Genomic DNA, 21,671 nt, shown 5'->3' with positions numbered 1-21,671 from the left:
CTTCCATGAATAGACCCTGTTTTCTGTTGCTTATAACTTTGCTAACCTTAACCATATTGACTTAAATTTTCCATGCGGGGTGTCTGCTTCAAGCTGGATATTTTTGTGAAATTTCAGCCTGAATGGTTCATCCATTTTCATCCATAGCTAGGGAAACACACTGTTTACCCCAAGTAATTCTGGTGAACTTTTCAGTGAGAAACTCTATCCTCCCCATGCTTTAGAGCAGGAACTTGACATTTGGCAGGGGGAAGCATTTGTGCCAGGGATGTGCCTATTTCTGTTCCTGTGAACATCTGCCCCAATTTTCAAAGTTATAAGCATTTGAAAAATCTCAGTGCTGATGCTCAGTGGAAACTTATTTCAGCTTTGCAGCTACAATCTCCAAAGGTCCCTTCTTCACTGAGAGTGCTCTACCTCTACCTCTTCAACAAGCTTGCTTTACCCTGGGGCTCCAGAGGGCTGAGTCAGCCCTGACTGGGACTGGTGGGGAAATTGGATTGGATTGGGGGATCCTGACTTCCATCTTGAGGGGTGGGATATGTGCTGGGACAGATTCCCACCCTAGTCAGGAAGGGATTAAAGAGCTCCTTCGGGATCATTCAGCCCCAACGTGGCACACCTGTGACACCTATTGCACCTTGAGAAGGGTGGCTCCTTTAAAGGGAGGATCCAAGCCCAGTGCATGCTGACCTTCAGAGGGAAGCAAAACTAGCACTCCCCTGCTCCACAGGAAACCTGCAGAAGAGACTGTGCTGCCTGAACCCTCTGGAGAGGCAGAGGAACCATCTTTACTCTGCTTTGCTTTTCATTAGCGTCCAGGCGCTCAGCCTGGATCTCTCAGACTCTCAGGGTGTTAGGAACCCAGCCCTCTTCTCAGAGACTATTTACCTATTAACTTGTGAGGAAAAGCGGGGTGAGCCCAGACTGGTTTTTGGGTGCAAGATTATTTTCTTTGCTTTTTTCTGTCTTGGACTGTGGCCATGCCTTAAAGGAGGAGAAGACGCCTCCCAAAGACTAACCGCCAGGAGACAGCACCCTGCACTCCAAACCAGCGCTATAGCGACACCTCCAGCCAGAAAGGGACCTTAGGGATGAGAGAGGCGCCCACACTCACCTCACAGGCGTTATGTAGAGGTACAACCTGTGACAGAGTTTGAATAGGAATCACCAATTTACTCAGAAACTTCACACTTTCCGCCCAGACAAGGACTTAGCCAAATACTTCAATCTAGTTCTCATCTCCAGACCGGATCACTGTAATTCACTGCACCTAACACTCAATCTAACGCTGCATATGATCCAGCGGATAGAAAGGAACTCTCCACCTCTTCTGTTATTTATGCCACTATGACCACATCAGGTCAGTGCTCCAATCCCTCCATTGGCTGCCAGTCAGCTTCTGATGCCAGTTTAATGCTATCGTCTTAATCGTCCATGAAACTCCAGAACCAAGCCCAGGACCAGAGATGACTCCCAGCCAGTAGGAGCAGACAGAGAAGCAGCCTCAGCAGAGACCAATGGACACTGATGTCATCAGACCGCCCTCTACAAGTTGTCACTCTTGACATTCTCTTCCTTGTGCTGATTGGCTGTTTGTTGCCACCCTGTCCTTTCCCCTCCCCTCACAGTCGGTGCATCTCAGCCTCTTTCCATGCTCCCCTCTTTCCTTCCTTCTCCCCTCCGTTCTTTGTCCCCCTCCATTCCTATCTCCTTCCATTTAGCTAATCCCCACCTAGCAACTCCCACCCAAAGAATTATGGAAAACCCAAATGCAAAGACTCACCCACCTTCCCACCACAGCAAAATAACAAACAAAAGGTCACTATTGCACTGTTCGTTCTGCTTGTGTGTTCTGTCCCTGTCCCCTCCCTTTTGTCTGTCTTGCCTAATTACATCATAAACTCTTCAGGGGAGGGACTAGCTAGTACTCTGTACAGCTCCTAGCACAATGGGTCCCTGTTGCTGGGTGAGCCCTAGGCACTGCTGGAGTTACTACATTATGTTATTACATCCTTCCCGTGCCATTGTTGGCACACAGGGTGTAAACCAGTCTCTTCCATTCCCCTCTGTCATCTGCTGCTGCTTCCATTTGCTCTAAGGTGTTGAGATGGACTATTCTGTCTTCTCTGCTAAGGCTTCTGCTCAAGGTTTCTCTTGGGCACCCTTGTTTTCTCACAGAATTTGATTTCCACTTGATGTCTTCATGTGGGAGTCTGTGTTGGCATCTGAGGTACATGCCCCAAATATGTTCAGTGTGCCCTCAGATTGTGTTGGAAATGAGCTGCTTGTTGGTGATTTCTTAGATCTTTTTGTTGATGACGATGTCTTTCCAACCCATGCCAAGCATCTTTTGTAGGCACTTATTTTCGAAGACTTCTAGTTTTCAGAACAAAGCTTCGTATCTTTCCAGCTCTAGCAGCCTTATCTTAACACCAAGATTATGTTCGAATTGAAGATTCTCAGTTTTGTTCTGTTGCTGAATATCTTTGGTTTCCATACATTGCTGAGTTTAGTGAATGCCTTTCCTATGCTTAATGTCTCTTCCTTCTTTAGGTATCGGTTGGTCAATATGGCACTGCTGAGATAAGAAAGTAGAAGAATTTGTCTGATATTTTTGCATTCCAATGTGCTGTTACTGCTTCACCTCTGGGTTTCAAGGATGCTTGTTTTAGCATAATTAACTGTGAGCCCTGCTTGCCTGTTATTTTCGCCAAGTTGTCTGACTTTCTAACTTTTCAGGGCTGTTGCTCAGTAGTGCAATATCATTAGCTAAGTCTCGGTCTTCTTGGTATTTGCTGTCTACCTATGCTGTACTCATATTTGTGTTACTAATAACTTCTGCATTGCTGCATCTTGTGCCTGTGTCTGGCAGTCCCAATCCCTATTAAAGTGTGGAGGGTTGAGTGCAGGGCTAAACACATAGTCTCATAAAAACACCTCACCAGTTATAGAAAAAGAACGAGGCTACCATTCTGATAAAAATGAACACTGCTTCCCCTTTGTGCTTCAGGAAGGCTCCTGATGAAAGCCAGTCTGGAAGCCAAGGCCCTGTAAAGTTGGATGTTGACAGCAAGAAAACTCTTCAGGGCTGGTTACTGGAATGTGAGAACAATGTTTCACACACCAAAGATCTTGCAGCTCATGAGAGTTATGGACAAGTATAGACTTGAAATCCTGGGCATCGGTGGATAAGAAGTACTTCAGGCAAGAGAAGAAACATCTGATTTGCTCAAGTCATAGTGACAACAAGCACTCAGAGGGAGTTGTTCTCATTCTGACAGATTCTTCAGAAAAATCATTCATCAGCTGGGAACCTACTAACCAGCTCATCATAGATGACAGACTCCAAACCAGATTCCTAAAGATGTCAGTTATACCGTGCTGTGCACCAGCTAATCAGGTTGCTAGAAAGGGAGACCAGATGATGATGTTCTGTGCTGCTGTGAGTCTGTGCTGCTCCTGTGTCATTTGTGGAGCTCCAGTGTTAACGGCACCAGCATAGCTTGTACCTTGCTGGTTCAGCAGATCTCAGTGTTAATCATAAAGAAAGACCATGTGCTTGGTTCTCTGGCGAAAGCTCGGTCAGGTTCATTATTGACAAGGTGCAGTTTCAGAGCCCCGACTCAGTGGTTACAGTTATACTGACACAAGTATGCCCGTGACAATCAACAGAATGTTGTCCCCTAGACAAAGCTGCCCCTCTTATGACTTCTTCTTTTATACCTTGATACAAACAAGTTGCATATTACACTCCAGATGTTCTTAGTTACCATCCTTGTACCTGAGAGCTCAAACAAAACGTTCTCATCCATTATCCTGTCGTTCTCTCCTTATCTCAAAGGGGTCTCTGGGTTCTTGTACCATCCTCGCAGACCAGGAATGGGTTTACTTGATTATCTGATACCTAGTGTTACTATTTTGACATGGCCTACTTTGGTCCACACTCTTACTATGGTTCATACTTTTAGCCATGCCTAGGTCTCAAGCAAGGCCTCCAGATGATAGCAGGTAGTGAGCCAGTTGGAACTGGCTGTTATGTTTTGCAGAGGCTCACTTTAAGCAATGCTGATCAGTTACACTGAATGAAGCAGACCTCTGTCAGACTCTCTGGCTCTATCTGATCATTGAGTAGCACAGGAGGTTCATTTTAAGTTGAGTTGCATCTATCAGTGGATTCTTAAGTATAGCCAGAGTGCTGCATGCTCAAAATTGGGGGATAGATTTCCCACCTCAAAACCAGATGTTGTGAATACTAGCTAGTAGCAATCCTGGATGCTCTTACTATCTTTCACCAGCCAAAAATATCTAGAATCAGACTCACTGGTCAAGGATCAGATATTTTCTAGTGATTCCTGTTTTGTGAATAGTCAGAATTGTGAGAAGGCGGCTGTCATTTTATCCCTGATGGCCACAGCGGCCATCCCGGATGCGGAAGAGCTTCTCTGTGAAGTGAGTGCCCAGTTCCTTTCAGTGAGAGGTGCTGGGCTCTGGAGATGAGAGGAGACAACTAGACTGACAAAGTTACTAACAGTGATGTGTGACTTAGTGATTGCTATGGCAGAGAAGAAGGAGAATCTCTTGGCCTCTTCATGGCTAAGGAGCGGGCATACAAAAATTCTTTGTACAGACGTTTATTTCTTCTTGTGTTTCTCAACACTGACACTTGTGTTTTCATTTCTCCTGCTTCATCTGTCACGGGTGGGAGAAACCACAGAGCTTTGTGAGTGCCAAGGAGGGGAGGAGGTACTTAGAACACAGTGTTGAGAGCTGTGGTCAGTCAGTGATTATCATGTCTCTCTGGCTCGTCTCGTCCTTTTGTGCTGGGCTAGGGTACCAGTGTTTTGTAACAATAACTTGCTCCTTGAACTCTCTGAGGCAGACCATGAAAGTAAGTCACAGACCAGGCTGAAAGTCAGTGTTTCTATTTTGCAGCACATTCTGAAAAAAAAATCAGAATGAAAAGTAGGAATTTTGAAGTTTTCCCCTGGAATGGAAAAAAAAGAAAGAACCATTTTTTAAATAATCAAAACATTTTGTTTCAACAATATGTTAAAGAAATTAAGCCTGGGGGACCAAGCACTGTGTCTCCCAGCTGAACCAGGGCTCCCAGGTCTTCTAAGCTCCCAGCTCCCCGTCAGTCGGCTAGAAGCCCTGGAGGCAATGACTGAACCAGAGCTTCAAGGCTCCCAGCTCTGTGGCAGGGAGTCAGGAACTGAAGCCCTGCCCAAATTGCAGTTCTAAGGGCTCACAAGGCTCCCTAGAGTGGAGCCTGAAGCCAAGCCCCAGCCAGAGCAGAGTTTCCTGGGCTTCCAGATGCTTAGCCACTAACTTTCACAAATTCAGTAGTTTCACTTTCTGTTAGAACATCAGCAGCAAACACGGACTGCTTCAACCTTGTTTCTTAATTTAATGTAAATGATGTATGTAGATTATAGCAAATTTAGGCCTTAGCATGGGATGTCTTAATTGCAAATTTAATTTTAAATACATTTTTCTTTTTAAATATAAACCTATATAATGTATATACTACTCTGATTTCAATGAAAGCTGATTTAAAGAATTTTTTTTATAAACTGCTTTTTTTTCTACACCCTACTTACTTGCAATGTCAAGTTTAAGGCAAAAGCAGAACATGACAGTAGGTTTATTTCTGCAGGGTTGGCTTGTTGACGTTACTGCTTTGAAGTCAAGACTAAAAACAAAGATTTAAGTTTGTGCAAAGCGGGATATTTTAGCTTGCAATGTAACATATTTGCATGAGGGGATCTTGTTTCACCAACTCTGACTGCAAGCCAAACACTCTGGCCATTGAGCTACCAAATTTGGCCCTTTTACAGAAACTCTTCCACAATTTTAGACCCACTTTACTGGCTATGGGGCTCCCTGCAGCTCACTGTTCACCACCAGATATACCATGGATTTGCTCAACAGAACCTCCATGTGCTTGTCCTTTACTCATGGTGTGTGGCCCAGCAGTTCGATGGTCCAAATGATGCTCATCAGTCACTGTCATGTGTGTGTGGGGGAGCTGTCTTGTTTGGGTTCCAGTGTTTCAACCAAAAGTGTCTCCAATGAGCTTCTCTTGTCACCAAGTGAACGATCACCAATTTATTCTTTCCTGTGCAGACACTGGACCTCAGGTGCTAGCCAAATAAATTCCACATTTTGTTTAGGGTAGTTGTATTTTTTATTACATTAAAGCAACAGCTCTGCCATAGTTAATGTTCAGACCAGCTCCCTGTCCCCTGCTTTCCTGTGTGTGCTTGGCTCTGGGAGCAGCTGCCCATCCATGGAAGTCTGACCCTCATCCCTTTCCCCCCTCAAATGAGGCGGGTGCCAGGGGGATTGCCTGTTGGGGGTGTCTGAGCCCGTTTCCCTACCCTGCATGTGAGCCAGGATCCTGGAAGCCCTGTCCTCTAGCTTAGAACAGGCATGCTCAGAGGATGTACCAAGAACACACTCCTGAGGCAGGTGTGCTTGACACACATCAGAAACTTTCCAGCACTGAGGGGGGAAGGGAACACCCACAGAAATGAATGGAGCAGTTCACATGTCTCAGAGCTATTTTTTCAGTCTGTCTTCATCTCCATGGGTTATTCTCTTTCAGCTGAGAACATCTCATTGAGATGAATGGGCCATTACCACCCCTCTGAGCCTTCAACTTTGAGGTGTGAAACCCACCTTGAGTAGAAATTTGAGAATGAACTCTAAATGTCTGGGAAAAACTTAAGGTAAACGCCCACACAACCTTAACTCTGTCCTCTCTGAGTGATGTCTTAGAATGCCCATAACACACACATTTGCACTCTGCCTTTTCATTGTGATGGACAGGTGCTACCTGCCCTTGACCTACACTCAAACACTGAGCCTACTCCCCTGAGAGAATGCCACATCTATAAAATGTAACAGCCACTTCATACCCTTTTACGATCCTTTCAGACCTGCACACAGGTTGACACCTAAACCTTTACTTTCCCCTACCCATGTCTCAGTGTGTTAGGCACTGGACATGTTGTAAGGGCAGGTGTCGCCAGGCAGTTCTGTTATAGTCTTCCAAGTTCTTTTTTAGCACGTAAGCAAGATTTTAGTCTTGGGGCAACACGTGTTTTGTTTGTTTTATTGGATTTTGCAAGATTTGGTGGATATGCAGTCCTGGGAAGGAGGGAGCTGTGCAAGCAGCCAGAGAGTTTGCTGTCTGCCTTGCACTTGGATTACAGTCTATTCTGGTGGCAGGTTTCTCCTTGGGAGTTTGGTGTTGGGCTGAGATCCCTGAAAGAGGAGGCAGCCCATTTTGCTGTGTGACCATCTCTCCACTTGATTCCAGCTGCCAACTAGACATTGAGACGTTGATCACGACCCATTGAGCCCGACAATCTAGCCAGCTTTCTATCCACCTTATAGTCCATTCATCCCATCCATACTTCTTTAACTTGCTGGCAAGAATACTGTGGGAGACCGTATCAAAAGCTTTGATAAAGTCAAAATATATCACATCCACTACTTTCTCCATATCCACAGAGCCAGATATCTCATCAGAGAAGGCAATCAGGTTGGTCATGCATGGCTTTCCCTTGGTGAATCCATGTCGACTGTTCCTGATCACCCTCCTTTCCTCCAAGTGCTTCAAAAGGGATTCCTTGATGACCTGTGTGTGAGGGGTTTTTGTTTTTGTTCACTACATAAGCTGTCCAACAAGTAAAAAAATTTCAAATAGAGACACAACTTAGATAAATTCCTAACCCACTTGCAGAGGTAGGTGGCATCAGGGCTGTAACGTAACTTCACACTTAAAAAAAATGGCTCTTATATGCATTTTAAGACTTTAACTGCAGGTGATGGCATTTGAAGGAACTCTACTGTGAGAAACCAAGATCTGGAAAGTTAACATAAAGCTGCTTAACTCTGGTGCAGAGCTGGGTTTGTTTAGAATACAGGGTAGATTTGTTGTTGACCAGACATAGTCAGTCATGTTTCATGTCTGTAAAATACAGGTGTGGATTGAACTTTGGATTCCTAGCCTTTAGGCAGAGAGGTGCAGTTTGCGCTCTATTATTCACTGGCTGCCTCTGTCCCAAAGGGTCTCCTCTAGAAGCTGGAGAGTGCCAGAGTTTAGGGATGCTCCAGCTACACCCCATCCTCCTGGCCACTGTCCCTGTGCTGGCATGTGGGGATGCGGGCATGGTGAAGGAACCACTATGGGTAGGGCTGCCATCAGTGGCTTCTGTACAGAGAGAATCCTTCTGTGGCCATGGAAGAGCAGTTTAGGATTGCTGTGCGCTGCTGGTGCCTCAAATATCATTTTCTTTCATCTACTCACTTTTGACCTTCTAAGAAAACCTTCCATACAAGGGGAAGTGTAATAACTTCCCTACAAAAAGGCATCATTAGATTTAAAGTTATAAATGCCTCTCTATGAACTTGAAACACTGTTAAAACACTGGCAGTATGTTGTTGTGCTGGAAGGTGTTAATGGCTGCCAGCGGTCACAGGATAGGTTAAAGCTGATGGGTCTGCCAACCAGCCTTCATTGAGGCTAAATAGGAGGACCAATTAAATATCCTTTTATATAGTAATAGCAGAAACAATAGGCACCAGATGTTGAAACAATAGGCCACATGGAAAGGCAGATGAGAAGTTTCACCATCCAGCTTGAGCAGTTTTTCTGAAGTCTGGTTGCAAATGCAGAGGTAGGAGATGTGTTTGATGGCAGCTGTGTCTGTGTGTGTGATAGCCAGTAGGGGACGTAAGCCATAAGAAAGTGATCAGAAGATGAGAGAAGCCGTGGGGGGCTTGACCCTGAGAAGGAGCCTTGAGAGACAGAGATCCATGAGCATTGCAGTGGCTGGAAAGGCAGGCTTGGGGATTTCTGAGCCCAGACCTTTTTCAAAAATGTGTTAAAATGTTTCTTTCCTTTATGTCTGGTAGATAAGTCATCAGGCTGTCAACATTTCAATCTCCACTGAGCCCACTGTTATTCATAACCCAGCTATGGTGCCCTTTGAGAAAATAAACTGTTCCTCCTATTCCATCAATTGATTTTCAGTCTGAAAAGACATGTGTTTAGCGAATATTATGGCCCCTCCTCTTTTTGTTTCTTTGGCTAAAGACAAAGAATCTGCAGAAATAAATTACCTCTAATGCCCATAAACCCCACTCTCCCTGAGAATCAGTCTCCTGCAGCAGAATGTTCTGGAAGTAGGGGCTTTTTTATTTTTTTTATTTTTGCCCATTTCTTTGACATTCAAAATGTTGTTTTAAAGGGTAGAACTACTGATAATAATAATTTATTTTTCTGAAGATTTTAAAAACTGTGTGTGCGTGTGACATATTGTATAAGACAGACTTTTGAGCAGCCTTACAATGCCTTGCTGAAGTAGCTCCCACCTGGACCATTAGCAATCCACCTGCCAGCATGCAAGTCACACCCTGAGAGTCTGTGTGTAACTGCAGCCTGTCAGCCACACTTGGGTTACCCTCTTCTTCTCACCAGTCTTGGTTATATTTCAGGGTGACCCCAACACACACCCAGTCCAAGATTTCCCCCCAAAATGTATGGTCTATACTGCCCAGCCCTCTTCTGTAGAGTACAAATTATATAAAGTCTGTCATTTCTTTCATAGAAATAATATGCCAGTTTACTATTTCAAACACTACAATTTAAACACACTGGATTAGATAAAACAGTAAAACAAGTTTATTAACTACAAAGAGATTTAAAGTGAGTACAAGTAATGAGGCATAAATGGCAAAAATGGTTACAAAAATAAAGATAAAATATTTACTAATGCCAACTTAACAAACTACATTAGATTGAAAGCAAAAATTCCCACAACATGCTTCAGCAGATTACTGACCAACCTGATAGGTCAGAACCCCTCCACCATTCCAGTGCTGCTCCCTTTGTCTTTCTGGTGCCATGAATTCAGTGGGCAGAGAGAGAGGTGTATCCTTGGGGTGTCTGTCACTCCTTTTAATAGTCCTGTCCCCACTTTGAGAAGCATTTCCAGTTGGGATTTGGGAGACAAAAAGTCTATAGGGAAGGATGTGCCCTGCTGCTTTTCCCTCTCCTGTTTGACCCTCCTTTATCTCCCCTTCCTGCTTGATGACTGTTTCCTGAATACAAATTCTGCAGAGCACACATTCCTTTGCTTGAGGCTGATCTGTTTGCCAACCTCAGTTTGGAACATGTGTTAGTAACACCGTACAGTGGAATCTTATAACTTCACACACAATATTGCCACACACAGTTTACCAGGACAATAATGACCAGCAAATTATGAGTTCTCAAATGATACCTCACAAGGCATATTTTGGACAAAGATTATTACAATAGTTTGCAAGATGTGGACACAGGTAATCTCGGCACAATTTTGGGTGGTGGGGGGTTGTTTTTGTTTAGTTTTTTCCCTTTCTTTTCACTAAAGATTGCAATCCAGCTAGTCTTTTCCTCTAATTTATAATTGAGGATTGTCTGCAGAGAGGCTGTCTGATGTGTTGAATTCTGTTGTGGGAAATGGCTCTCCCATTTCTAATTAAATTGTATAAAACGGTGGGCCTTGATATGGCATGATTTCAGTTTGTAAACTTCCACACCTATCCCATTTATTATTTTCCCTCCCTGCTCCTACATTCCCTTTCATTTAAATCCAAACAAAAAATACCAAAATATCATATAAATCTGTCCCCAAATGACAGTGGTTTCCTAAGACCCTGTACTCTCCGAATAACACTTGGACTAAAAGGGAAACAATCCAATGGAAGTACATTCTCCATATATGGGACCTCAGCCCTCAACCCCAGGGATAAATTACCATCTGATCATTTGAGTTACAGGTGAAGGATTTACACAGAATCCCAGAGGGCCCCTCTGATTCCCTCTCTCTTTTCTCTAATCTCCTCCATCTCTGAGCTCCCCCTTATACGCACCCCCTTCATAGCCTTTATTTTCTCTATTTTTTAATACAGAACACAGCTACCACAGAGTTTTTCCTACTCCAGTTAAACCAACTTCAGAGAATTTGCTTTACAGTGTTGAGATAATTACTGTTCATCTGCTTGTTCTGAACGACTTCCAATAGTTCGCTTCTGGTTAATATTTAGGGCATGGCTACACTGGCAGATGTAGAGCGCTGTGAGTTAAACCAGACCTTGGAGACCGCAGCAGGGAAAGCGCTGCAGTCTGTCCATACTGACAGCTGCAAGCACGCTGGCGTGGCCACATTTGCGGCACTTGCAGCGGCATTGGGAGTGGTGCATTATGGGCAGCTATCCCACAGAGCACCTCTTCCCATTCTGGCACTGCAGCTTGTGGGAAGGTGGCGGGGGTGGGATAGCTGCCCATAATGCACCACTCCCAATGCCGCTGCAAGTGCCGCAACTGTGGCCACACCACTGCGCTTTGCGTCCCAGCTTCCATCCACATTTGGCGCCATCTTTCAATGGTTTTGGTACTGCGTGCTCTGTTTTCCCTTTCGGTCTGCGGGAATGGATCCCAAACTTGTGAGGAATATGCTGATGGGTCTCCCCAGCACATCACGAATCATGCAAGTCTGGGATGACGAGCAGTGGCTGCAGAACTTTCAGATGAGAAATGACACTTCCATGGGACTGTGTGCTAAGTTTGCCCCCACCCTGCAGCACAAGGACACGAGACTGAGAGCTGTCCTGCTGGTGAAGAAGTGGGTGTCTATTGCAGTTTGGAAGCTGGCAACTCCAGACAGCTACCAATCGGTCACTAACCAGTTTGGAGTGGGAAAGTCGACCGTTGGACTCGTGTTGATGCAAATTTGCAGGGCCACTAATCGCATCCTGCTCAGAAGAACCGTGACTCTGCACAACGTGCATGACATTGTGGCCAGCTTTGTACAAATGGGTTTCTCTAACTGTGGAGGTGTGATAGGTGGGACACATATTCCAATTCTGGCACCAGACCACCGAGCCTCTGAATTCATAAATTGGAAGGGGTATTTCTCTATGGTTCTCCAGCCACTTGTGGATTATGTGGGCATTTCATTGACATTAATGGAGGCTGGTCCAGAAAGGTGCATGATGCACGCATCTTTCAGAACACTGGCCTGTTCAGGAAGCTGCAAGCCAGGACTTTCTTCCCAAACCAGAAGATCACCATAGGGGAAATCGAAATGCCCATTGTGATCCTTGGAGACCCCACTTACCCTTTAATGCCGTGGCTCATGAAACCCTACACAGGGAGCCTTGACAGCAGCAAGGAGTGGTTCAACAACAGGCTGAGTCAGTGCAGAATGACTGTTGAGTGTGCTTTTGGCCATTTAAAGGGCCTCTGGTGCTGTCTGTTTGGGAAGCTGGACCTGGCCAATGACAACATCCCCACGGTTATAGCCGCGTGCTGTACCCTCCATAACATTTGTGAAGGGAAGGGTGAAAGCTTTACTCAGGCATGGACCACTGAGGGTCAACACCTGGAGGCTGAATTTGAACAGCCAGAGACCAGGGCTATTAGAGGGGCCCAGTGCGGGGCTGTAAGGATTAGGAATGCCTTGAGGGAGCAATTGGATGCTGAAAGCCACCAGCAGTGTTTGGTTCCCTGCACGAGAGTGAAGTGCAGTGGTTCGAATGCTAGTAGGCATCCGTGTTTGCTACGTATGATGCACTGACTTGCACAATCAATATTCCAGTTGTAGTTGCTGCTTGTTGTGTGCTCCACTATATCTGTGAGAGTAAGGGGGAGATATTTATGGCAGGGTGGGAGGTTGAGGCAACTCGTCTGGCGGCCAGTTTCCCACAGCCAGACAACAGTGCGATTAGAAGAGCGCAGCAGGGTGCGCTGCACATCAGAGAAGCTTTGAAAGCCAGCTTCATGACTGGCCAGGGTACGGTGTGACAGTTGTGTTTGTTTCTCTTAAAGTTACCCGCCCCCTATATATATGAAAGGAAATAAAGTCACAATTGTTTAAAAAAAGTTCTTTATTATTTGTTGCACAAAACACTGAGAGAAATCAGAAGCTAGACGGGGCAGGAGGGTGGAGGAGGAGGGAAGGACAAGTCCAGAAACCAAATCAAAATTTAGGATATGCCAGCTTTCAGCTGCTTGTGCAATCCTCTGGGGTTGACTGTGTGGGTCCCCGTAGCCTCCCCCCCCGCCATGTTCTTGGGCGTCTGGGTGAGGAGGCTATGGAACTTGGGGAGGAGGGAGGGTGGTTATACAGGGGCTGCAGCGGCAGTCTGTGGTCTTGCTGCCTTTCCCACATTAGATCCACCATACAGCGTAGCATGTCAGTTTGTTCCCCCATGAGCTTGACCACAGCATCCTGCCTGCTCTCATCGCGCACGTCCCTCCTCTCTTCGTATTCATGTAACACTTTACGTAACTCCACAATTGTTTGCCTCCACGCATTCAACTGGGCCCTATCAGTGCGGGAGGACTGCATGTCATCCTGAGTTCGTTTTTTCTGCCTTCTAATCTGGACCAGCCTCTGGGACGGAGTAGATAGGGGCCGCATTGAAACATTTGCACCTGCTGCAGGAGGAGAAAAAGGGAGGGTAGTATTTTAAAAGATACGTTTTAGAGAACAAAGGGGACACTCTTTCTCAGTGAAACAGGAAATTCATAGTACACAGCACATGTTCTTTCTGTACAAGGTCTCATTTTGCCTCTTATACTGAAGTGCCTGCCACTTTGGTGTAAGCCACCACATGCGGCCAGGCAACAGAATTCAGCTTGCAGGCAGCCATGGTAAGCCCTAGGGGCACGCGGGGTTCTGCTTCTTCCGCATTCATTTCAATGCTTTCACACTGCTGGGCCCCCTTTCCCATAGCAAGCAATGCCTGGTGGGTTTGCCATATAAAAGGAGGGCCTGCGGGCTCTCTGGGATGATCGCTTCACGCAACACCTTCCCCCCCCCACACACACACCGTGTGGCTCCGATGAGGCTCTGAGCAGGGATGAGCCCTTTAAACTAAACGCGAACATCCCAGCACAGCTGGGTTTCTCCCCACCCCCCACCACCTGGCTCCGATCAAGCTCTCATTCACCAGAAGTGCCTTCTCCAGGGTCATGGTCCAGGAGCATGCCTTGGGAGTTGGGGGAGGCTATTGGCTCCAGCATTAAGAACAGTTCCTGGCTAGGGGGGAAAACAGATTCCCCACTTGCCGCCTGTGCACTGTCCTCTTCCTCCTCCTCTTCATCTTCCAAAAACTCATCCTCCTCGCTCCGTGCTACTCCCCCCTTGCAGGTGTCCATGGATAGTGGTGGAGTAGTGGTGGCATCAACCCCCATAACTGCATGCAGCTCACGGTAGAAGTGGCATGTATGGGGCTGTGACCCAGAGCGCCCGTTTGTCTCCCTGCTTTTTGATACGCTTGCCTGAGCTCATTGATTTTTGTACAACACTGCTCTTTGTCCCTAGAATAGCCTCTTTCTGTCATGGCTCTGGAGACTTTAGAGTACATATTTGCATTTCTTTTTTTGGAACGTAGTTCTGCCATAACAGATTCGTCTCCCCAACATGCAATGAGATCCAGTACCTCCCTTCAGACCATGCTGGAGCTCGTCTGCGAATCCGGGACTGTGTGGTCTCTTGTGATGGTGGACTGTGCTGATGGTCACCTGTGCTGATGGTGACCAAACAGGAAACTCAAAAGTTCCCAGGGCTTTTACTGCCTACCTGACTAGTGCATTGGAGTTCAGAGTGTTGTCCAGAGCAGTCACAAGGGAGCATTCTGGGATAGCTCTCGGAGTCCAATATCATTGAATTGCGACCACAGTACCTGTAACCTGGAACTGTGATCTCGATTTTAGCGCTACTCCACTTGCCGAGGTGGAGTACAGAAGTCGGATTAAAGAGCCCTTTAAATAAAAAAAAACTGGTTTGGTCGTGTGGACAGAATCAGTTTTATTTCAAAGTAACTCGGCTAATCCTGAAATAATCATGTACTGTAGACCAGGCCTTATTCTCCTTTTCATGGTTTCACCATTTTTTAGGATTTTTTTTCAGTAGTTTATTATTAGTTTCTACCTCTGCAGTGTCTTCTTTTGTGTCTGAGATTAGGATCATACTATCCCAAGCTATCGGAGTGTCATTTTTTCCTTGTTTAAAGTCTCTCATTGTATAATTCTGATTTTAAAAGTAAATCATAGTTTAATTAGGAATTTCCAGTTTACTCAGAAATTTCACACATTCTGCCCAGATGAGGACCTAGCCATATTGTTCAATCCACTTTTCCTCTCCAGACAGGATGACTCTATTTCACTGCATCTAAACTTGAATGTAAAAACAATGCCTACGTTCCAGATAATACAAGAACTGACCACTTCTTCCATGGTTTATGGCACTATGACCACATCTAGTCAATGCTCCAGTCCCCCCCAAATGGCTCCCTGTGAGCTCTACTGCCCCTTTAATGCCATGAATTTAATCCTCCATGAAATTCCCGGGAGGAGCAAGGCCTGGGCCCAGAGAGACCTCCCAGCCAGTACGAGCAGACACAGAAGCAGCTTCAGCATGGACCAATGGACACTGATGTTTCAGACTGCCTGCTGCATAGGGTTGCCAACTTTCTACTCACACAAACCCAAACACCCTTGCACTGCCCCTCCCTTACTCCTTCTCTGAGCCCCCTCCTCTCAGGCCCTGCTTCTGCCTTAGATAGGAAATTCTGCCAGGGACCTGCTTGCGTTGCCTCCCCCGGAGCTCTGTGCTGCCAGCTGGGAGAGAGGGACCCCTTCTCCGGAGCTCCGTGCTGCCGGTAGGGAGAGGGCTGGGGGGAGACCTGTAGACACAGCCCCAGGGCAGCCTGCCTGACAGATACTGGTTTGTTGTGGCAAGTTGCTCATAATGAAAACAAGGCTGCTGGCAGTGGATTTGTTTTTCGTGTTTTAAACACATCTAGAGAGTCTCATGAGCTGTGAAGACAGATCTAAAAAAGAAGCCAACACTATGGGCCTCTGAACCAGACTGACTGCTTCCCCTTAGCACTCTTCATTACCTTCATTTTAACTTCTTTGATATATTGCAATATTTCCAGCCTCTAGGAAATCTTAAGGGTATGAGATCCAGCTCCCAGTGCTCTCTATTGTTTCTAACTCACAGAAGGGGAAGTTAAAAAAGGTGAGAAGAGATGGAGCAGAGAAATTGGGTAGTGCAGCTTGCAGTCATGGGGATATCTTTCCATCTGCCAGTGGATAAGAATTGCACATCCTACATTGCCTTTTATCCAAGTTCTGATTTTAAATACCAATAAGGAGTTTTAACTGTGGCCTGAATTAACTTGCCCATAGAATCATAGAATCATAGAATATCAGGGTTGGAAGGGACCCCAGAAGGTCATCTAGTCCAACCCCCTGCTCGAAGCAGGACCAATTCCCAGTTAAATCATCCCAGCCAGGGCTTTGTCAAGCCTGACCTTAAAAACCTCTAAGGAAGGAGATTCTACCACCTCCCTAGGTTACGCATTCCAGTGTTTCACCACCCTCTTAGTGAAAAAGTTTTTCCTAATATCCAATCTAAACCTCCCCCATTGCAACTTGAGACCATTACTCCTCGTTCTGTCATCTGCTACCATTGAGAACAGTCTAGAGCCATCCTCTTTGGAACCCCCTTTCAGGTAGTTGAAAGCAGCTATCAAATCCCCCCTCATTCTTCTCTTCTGCAGACTAAACAATCCCAGCTCCCTCAGCCTCTCCTCATAAGTCATGTGCTCTAGACCCCTAATCATTTTTGTTGCCCTTCGCTGGACTCTCTCCAATTTATCCACATCCTTCTTGTAGTGTGGGGCCCAAAACTGGACACAGTACTCCAGATGAGGCCTCACCAGTGTCAAATAGAGGGGAACGATCACGTCCCTCGATCTGCTCGCTATGCCCCTACTTATACATCCCAAAATGCCATTGGCCTTCTTGGCAACAAGGGCACACTGCTGACTCATATCCAGCTTCTCGTCCACTGTCACCCCTAGGTCCTTTTCCGCAGAACTGCTGCCTAGCCATTCGGTCCTTAGTCTGTAGCGGTGCATTGGATTCTTCCATCCTAAGTGCAGGACCCTGCACTTATCCTTATTGAACCTCATCAGATTTCTTTTGGCCCAATCCTCCAATTTGTCTAGGTCCTTCTGTATCCTATCCCTCCCCTCCAGCGTATCTACCACTCCTCCCAGTTTAGTATCATCCGCAAATTTGCTGAGAGTGCAATCCACACCATCCTCCAGATCATTTATGAAGATATTGAACAAAACCGGCCCCAGGACCGACCCCTGGGGCACTCCACTTGACACCGGCTGCCAACTAGACATGGAGCCATTGATCACTACCCGTTGAGCCCGACAATCTAGCCAGCTTTCTACCCACCTTATAGTGCATTCATCCAGCCCATACTTCCTTAACTTGCTGACAAGAATACTGTGGGAGACCGTGTCAAAAGCTTTGCTAAAGTCAAGAAACAATACATCCACTGCTTTCCCTTCATCCACAGAACCAGTAATCTCATCATAAAAGGTGATTAGATTAATCAGGCATGACCTTCCCTTGGTGAATCCATGCTGACTGTTCCTGATCACTTTCCTCTCATGTAAGTGCTTCAGGATTGATTCTTTGAGGACCTGCTCCATGATTTTTCCAGGGACTGAGGTGAGGCTGACTGGCCTGTAGTTCCCAGCATCCTCCTTCTTCCCTTTTTGAAAGATTGGCACTACATTAGCCTTTTTCCAGTCATCCGGGACTTCCCCCGTTCACCACGAGTTTTCAAAGATAATGGCCAAGGGCTCTGCAATCACAGCCGCCAATTCCTTCAGCACTCTCGGATGCAACTCGTCCGGCCCCATGGACTTGTGCACGTCCAGCTTTTCTAAATAGTCCCTAACCACCTCTATCTCCACAGAGGGCTGGCCATCTCTTCCCCATGGCCCTGTATTAATTTGTCAGTGTCAAAGATGATCCCTGTATTTGGTCAAGAATGTGGGGTTTTTTTTCTCCATCTGCACATGTCAAGAAGCTTCCAACCTTTTGTTTCAGATGCAGACCTAATCACAATTCTGGAGGTCTTTATCACCTTGAGATTGCATTACTGCAGTGTGTTCTGTTTGGGATCATATAAGACAATTCAGAAAGTTCAGCTAGGATAGATTGTACTTGCCTATTTATAAAGTGGAACATCGACACACTTGTGCTATATTGTCTGCACTGGCTTCCTACTGATTTTATGCAAAATGTAAAGGTCCCATTTTCATCTATAAAACCTTAAATGGAATAGGTGATGGCTACCTGAGAAACCACATCTCTTCTTACACAGTATGGCAGCAGATATAATCAGCTGAGCAGCAGACCTAACCCAAACCCTCTGCCAAGCACTGAGCCCCCTCCCACACTCCAAACCCTCATCCCCAGCCACACCCCAGAGCCCTCACCCCCAGCCAGAGCCCTCATCCCCCCACACCCCGACCCTCTGCCCTACCCTGAGACCCCTCCTACACTCCGAACCCTTTGGCCCCACCCCATTAACTTTGTTCTGTGCAACAATATGGAGGTGATTAGTCACACATCACCTCCATATTGGTGCACATAACAAGATTCATTCCGCCCATGATTGGGAAAATACTGTTCTCAAATCAGTCCAGTCTACAAATGATGAGAATTTGGTTTTTTTTTTGCATTTCATGGTACAAGCTCATATTCTTGTATGATTACAGACTTTTGTATTTCATGGTACAAGCTCACAATGTAGTATGATTACAGACTTTTGCTTTAACGAACAGAAAAAAGTATTGGAAAATGCATACAGTATATCACCTGGGTCTAAGTATTTCCCAAACTTTCAAAAACAGTACTATTTTGAGTAAATAGCTGCATTATCAATCATATTTAGAAGGTTTCTGCCACTTTTGGTGAAAATTAAACTTTTTATTTGAGTTGTTGCCATTTTTGCGATTTTCAAATTTTTCTCAGATTGGATAATCAATAATGTTTAATCATTAGAGAAAAAACACGCCACTTCCCACATCTACGTCCACCCTGGTGATTACTGCCAAATATGTGCCTAACATGACAGCAATGAAATTTTTCTAGCTCATGGGTTACCCCTTAGTGTCCAGAATGGGTCTGGGCTGGTAATCCAGTAAAAATAAGGGGTTTTCAGTCCTGCTTCAAGTGTAAATCTGCATGTAAACTTAATCATGGAGCTGCTAATGTCTTTGTGAACATTCCTGTCTCCCACTGAGTGATGTTGCATTTGGATTGTGTATGCATCTGTTGGGAAATAATCAAATCTATTTTGGGGTCACATGGTTTTGATGTATTCCCCATCTCTTTACAGTACATCACAATATGACATATTAGCAAACCATACTAGTACAGAATTCCAGATGAAAACAATGAGTGCTCTTGTAATTCTGATAGAACACAATTTTGCCCTTAAATGTATGGCAGATTTCTAAAACACCGCAAATGGCACCTGACATTTCAAAAACATCTGAGTCAGTCCAACCTTCCCTCTCCCTGCCCCCACACTCACACACACTAGAGTTCCCTCACTTCCAGGGAACCCATTTTGAATTTTTGTTTTCCCCACCAACAGCTCTTCAGGTGTTTGCTTGGGTCTGGTCTGGTCAGTAGTTAGATCTTTTTGAATTCTGCCAACACACTTTAGCAAATCACAATAGGTATCATGGTGAGAAGCCTCATCAGTAGCTCAGGCCCTAATGCTCAATACCTGATTGGTAGGTAGCTCTTCCTTAAGAGCCTCAATCATGAGGGGGAAAAAGAAAAAAAAAGAGGTCATGTTGGTTAAAAAATATGGGGGCCCTTCTGATACTGAGAAACATGAAGGGCAAAGCACAGCTCTATGCAAGAGAAAGGATGGTCGTGTCATTAAATTGCTGGATTGAACTCAAGACACTCTGTGTGACCTTGGGCAAGTCATTCAATCTCTTATGGATCTCAATTCTCCATTTGAAAAATGACAATAATAATATTTCCTTACCCTACCATTCACCTGTCTGGTCTATTTATATTGTAGGATCCTCAGGGCAGGGTCTGTCTGTGTGTAGTGTTGCTCCTTCTTCTAGCACCACTGTCCTGTTCTGACACCAGCGTTACCCTCAGCCAAGTGGTGGCAGGTGTCCAGCACATTGCAGATCAGAGGAGAAATCGGTGACAGGGAGTCTCGGTACACGCTAAGTGAAACTTGTCATATTTACATTTATTCACCTGTTTTGGAATGAGAGGGTCAAACAGCAGAGGCTCCTCTTCCAGAGATCTGAGCCCAGCGCCAAATTCCCAAAGAGAAACTATGCCTCCAGAATGGACTCTAATCAGCACCCAGGGCAAAGAATAAACTCTGCTACTGTTGGCACAGCTACGTCCTTCCCAAAGCTTACCCCCGACACCACTCCTCATATGGGGGGTGTCTTTTCTTTTTTATCCCAGTTGGGTCCTTCTTTACCATCATGGTCTTCTCCCCACTTTGGGTCCTTTTTCTCCTCAACTTCTTGTTTGTCTTCCCTCCTTTCTTACCTTTACATTTTGTGGAGCTCTTCTCTGTTGATTCATCAAGAACACCCTCTCCCTACCTCCCCTGTCTAGGGTTTATCTCTGTATTTTCCCACATACACCCATGAATTTATTTTTTCCTCTCTTCAACACAAACATAGATTCTGTCATCGCATTGGGGCACCTCTCTTCCTCTCTCCAAAATATCTCAGGGGCTCTACCAACCATGACAGAACTTGGGGGACCCCAGGGATTGGGGGCTTCTCTCCCTAATACAAATTCAGGGCTCTTTTTCTCTCAAACATTAGGCCTTTCCTCCCCATTTGGCGAAGCGATCATATTTTGAAGGGTTTCAGAGTAACAGCCGTGTTAGTCTGTATTCGCAAAAAGAAAAGGAGTACTTGTGGCACCTTAGAGACTAACCAATTTATTTGAGCATGAGCTTTCGTGAGCTACAGCTCACTGCATCCGATGAAGTGAGCTGTAGCTCACGAAAGCTCATGCTCAAATAAATTGGTTAGTCTCTAAGGTGCCACAAGTACTCCTTTTCTTTTTGCATATTTTGAAGGCAACTGTAGTGATGGAGGAGGCCGTGCAGGTGACAAATGCGATGGGTGGGGTGTCTCTACATGTGTGCAAGATTTGGCAGCTGTTGGGGGTGCAGAGGGTTCCCTCTGAGCCCTGGAGGGAGGGTGGATGGCGGAGTGGTAGAATATGACAGCCATACTGGGGGCTGGTCATTGAGATGCACATGGTCAAAGCCAGGCTGCTGCCATAGTTCCACATCCTGCTGGCTGGCAGCTCCACCAGGAGCCCAGACTCTGCGGGGAGGGATGCAGAATCCAGCAGAAAATTTCTGTTGCAATAACTCCACCAGTGTTTCTCGAACAGACCCTGGCAACAGGGTCACATGGTCACCCTCCTCTCAGGGTCTCTTCTTCCCGAAACTTGGGGATCCCCCTGGTTGTGGGGCTGTTCTCCTCTTTGTCTTCCAATCCCCCCAGCCTTTGCTCCCAGGTCTCAGTGGAAGGTGGGTGTGAAGCTGCCAGTGCTGGGCCTTGGTCACAGCTGCCTCCCCTCCCCAGGCCTGAGGGTGAGAGCTGGGGGCAGAGACAGGAGACGTCTGTGTCCTGCAGGGGAGCAGCAGAGCTAGTGCCGGGGGCGCGGAGGGTCAGGATCTCCCAGCTCCACCGGCTCTGAGCCTGGCCCAGCT

The 21,671-nt window shown here is 46.0% G+C and overlaps 1 protein-coding gene across 1 annotated transcript in view; it reads left to right on the top strand.

Moving 5' to 3' along the window:
- LOC102943481 (NACHT, LRR and PYD domains-containing protein 3) overlaps positions 1 to 21,671 on the top strand; it is a 509,145-nt gene that overhangs the window by 224,763 nt on the left and 262,711 nt on the right. The gene's annotated exons all lie outside the window — the stretch shown is intronic.

Source organism: Chelonia mydas, chromosome 6, assembly GCF_015237465.2.
Source record: "Chelonia mydas isolate rCheMyd1 chromosome 6, rCheMyd1.pri.v2, whole genome shotgun sequence".
Taxonomy (NCBI): domain Eukaryota; kingdom Metazoa; phylum Chordata; order Testudines; family Cheloniidae; genus Chelonia; species Chelonia mydas.
Note: the sequence above shows the minus strand (reverse complement) of the source record. Positions and strands in the feature narration are given on the sequence as shown.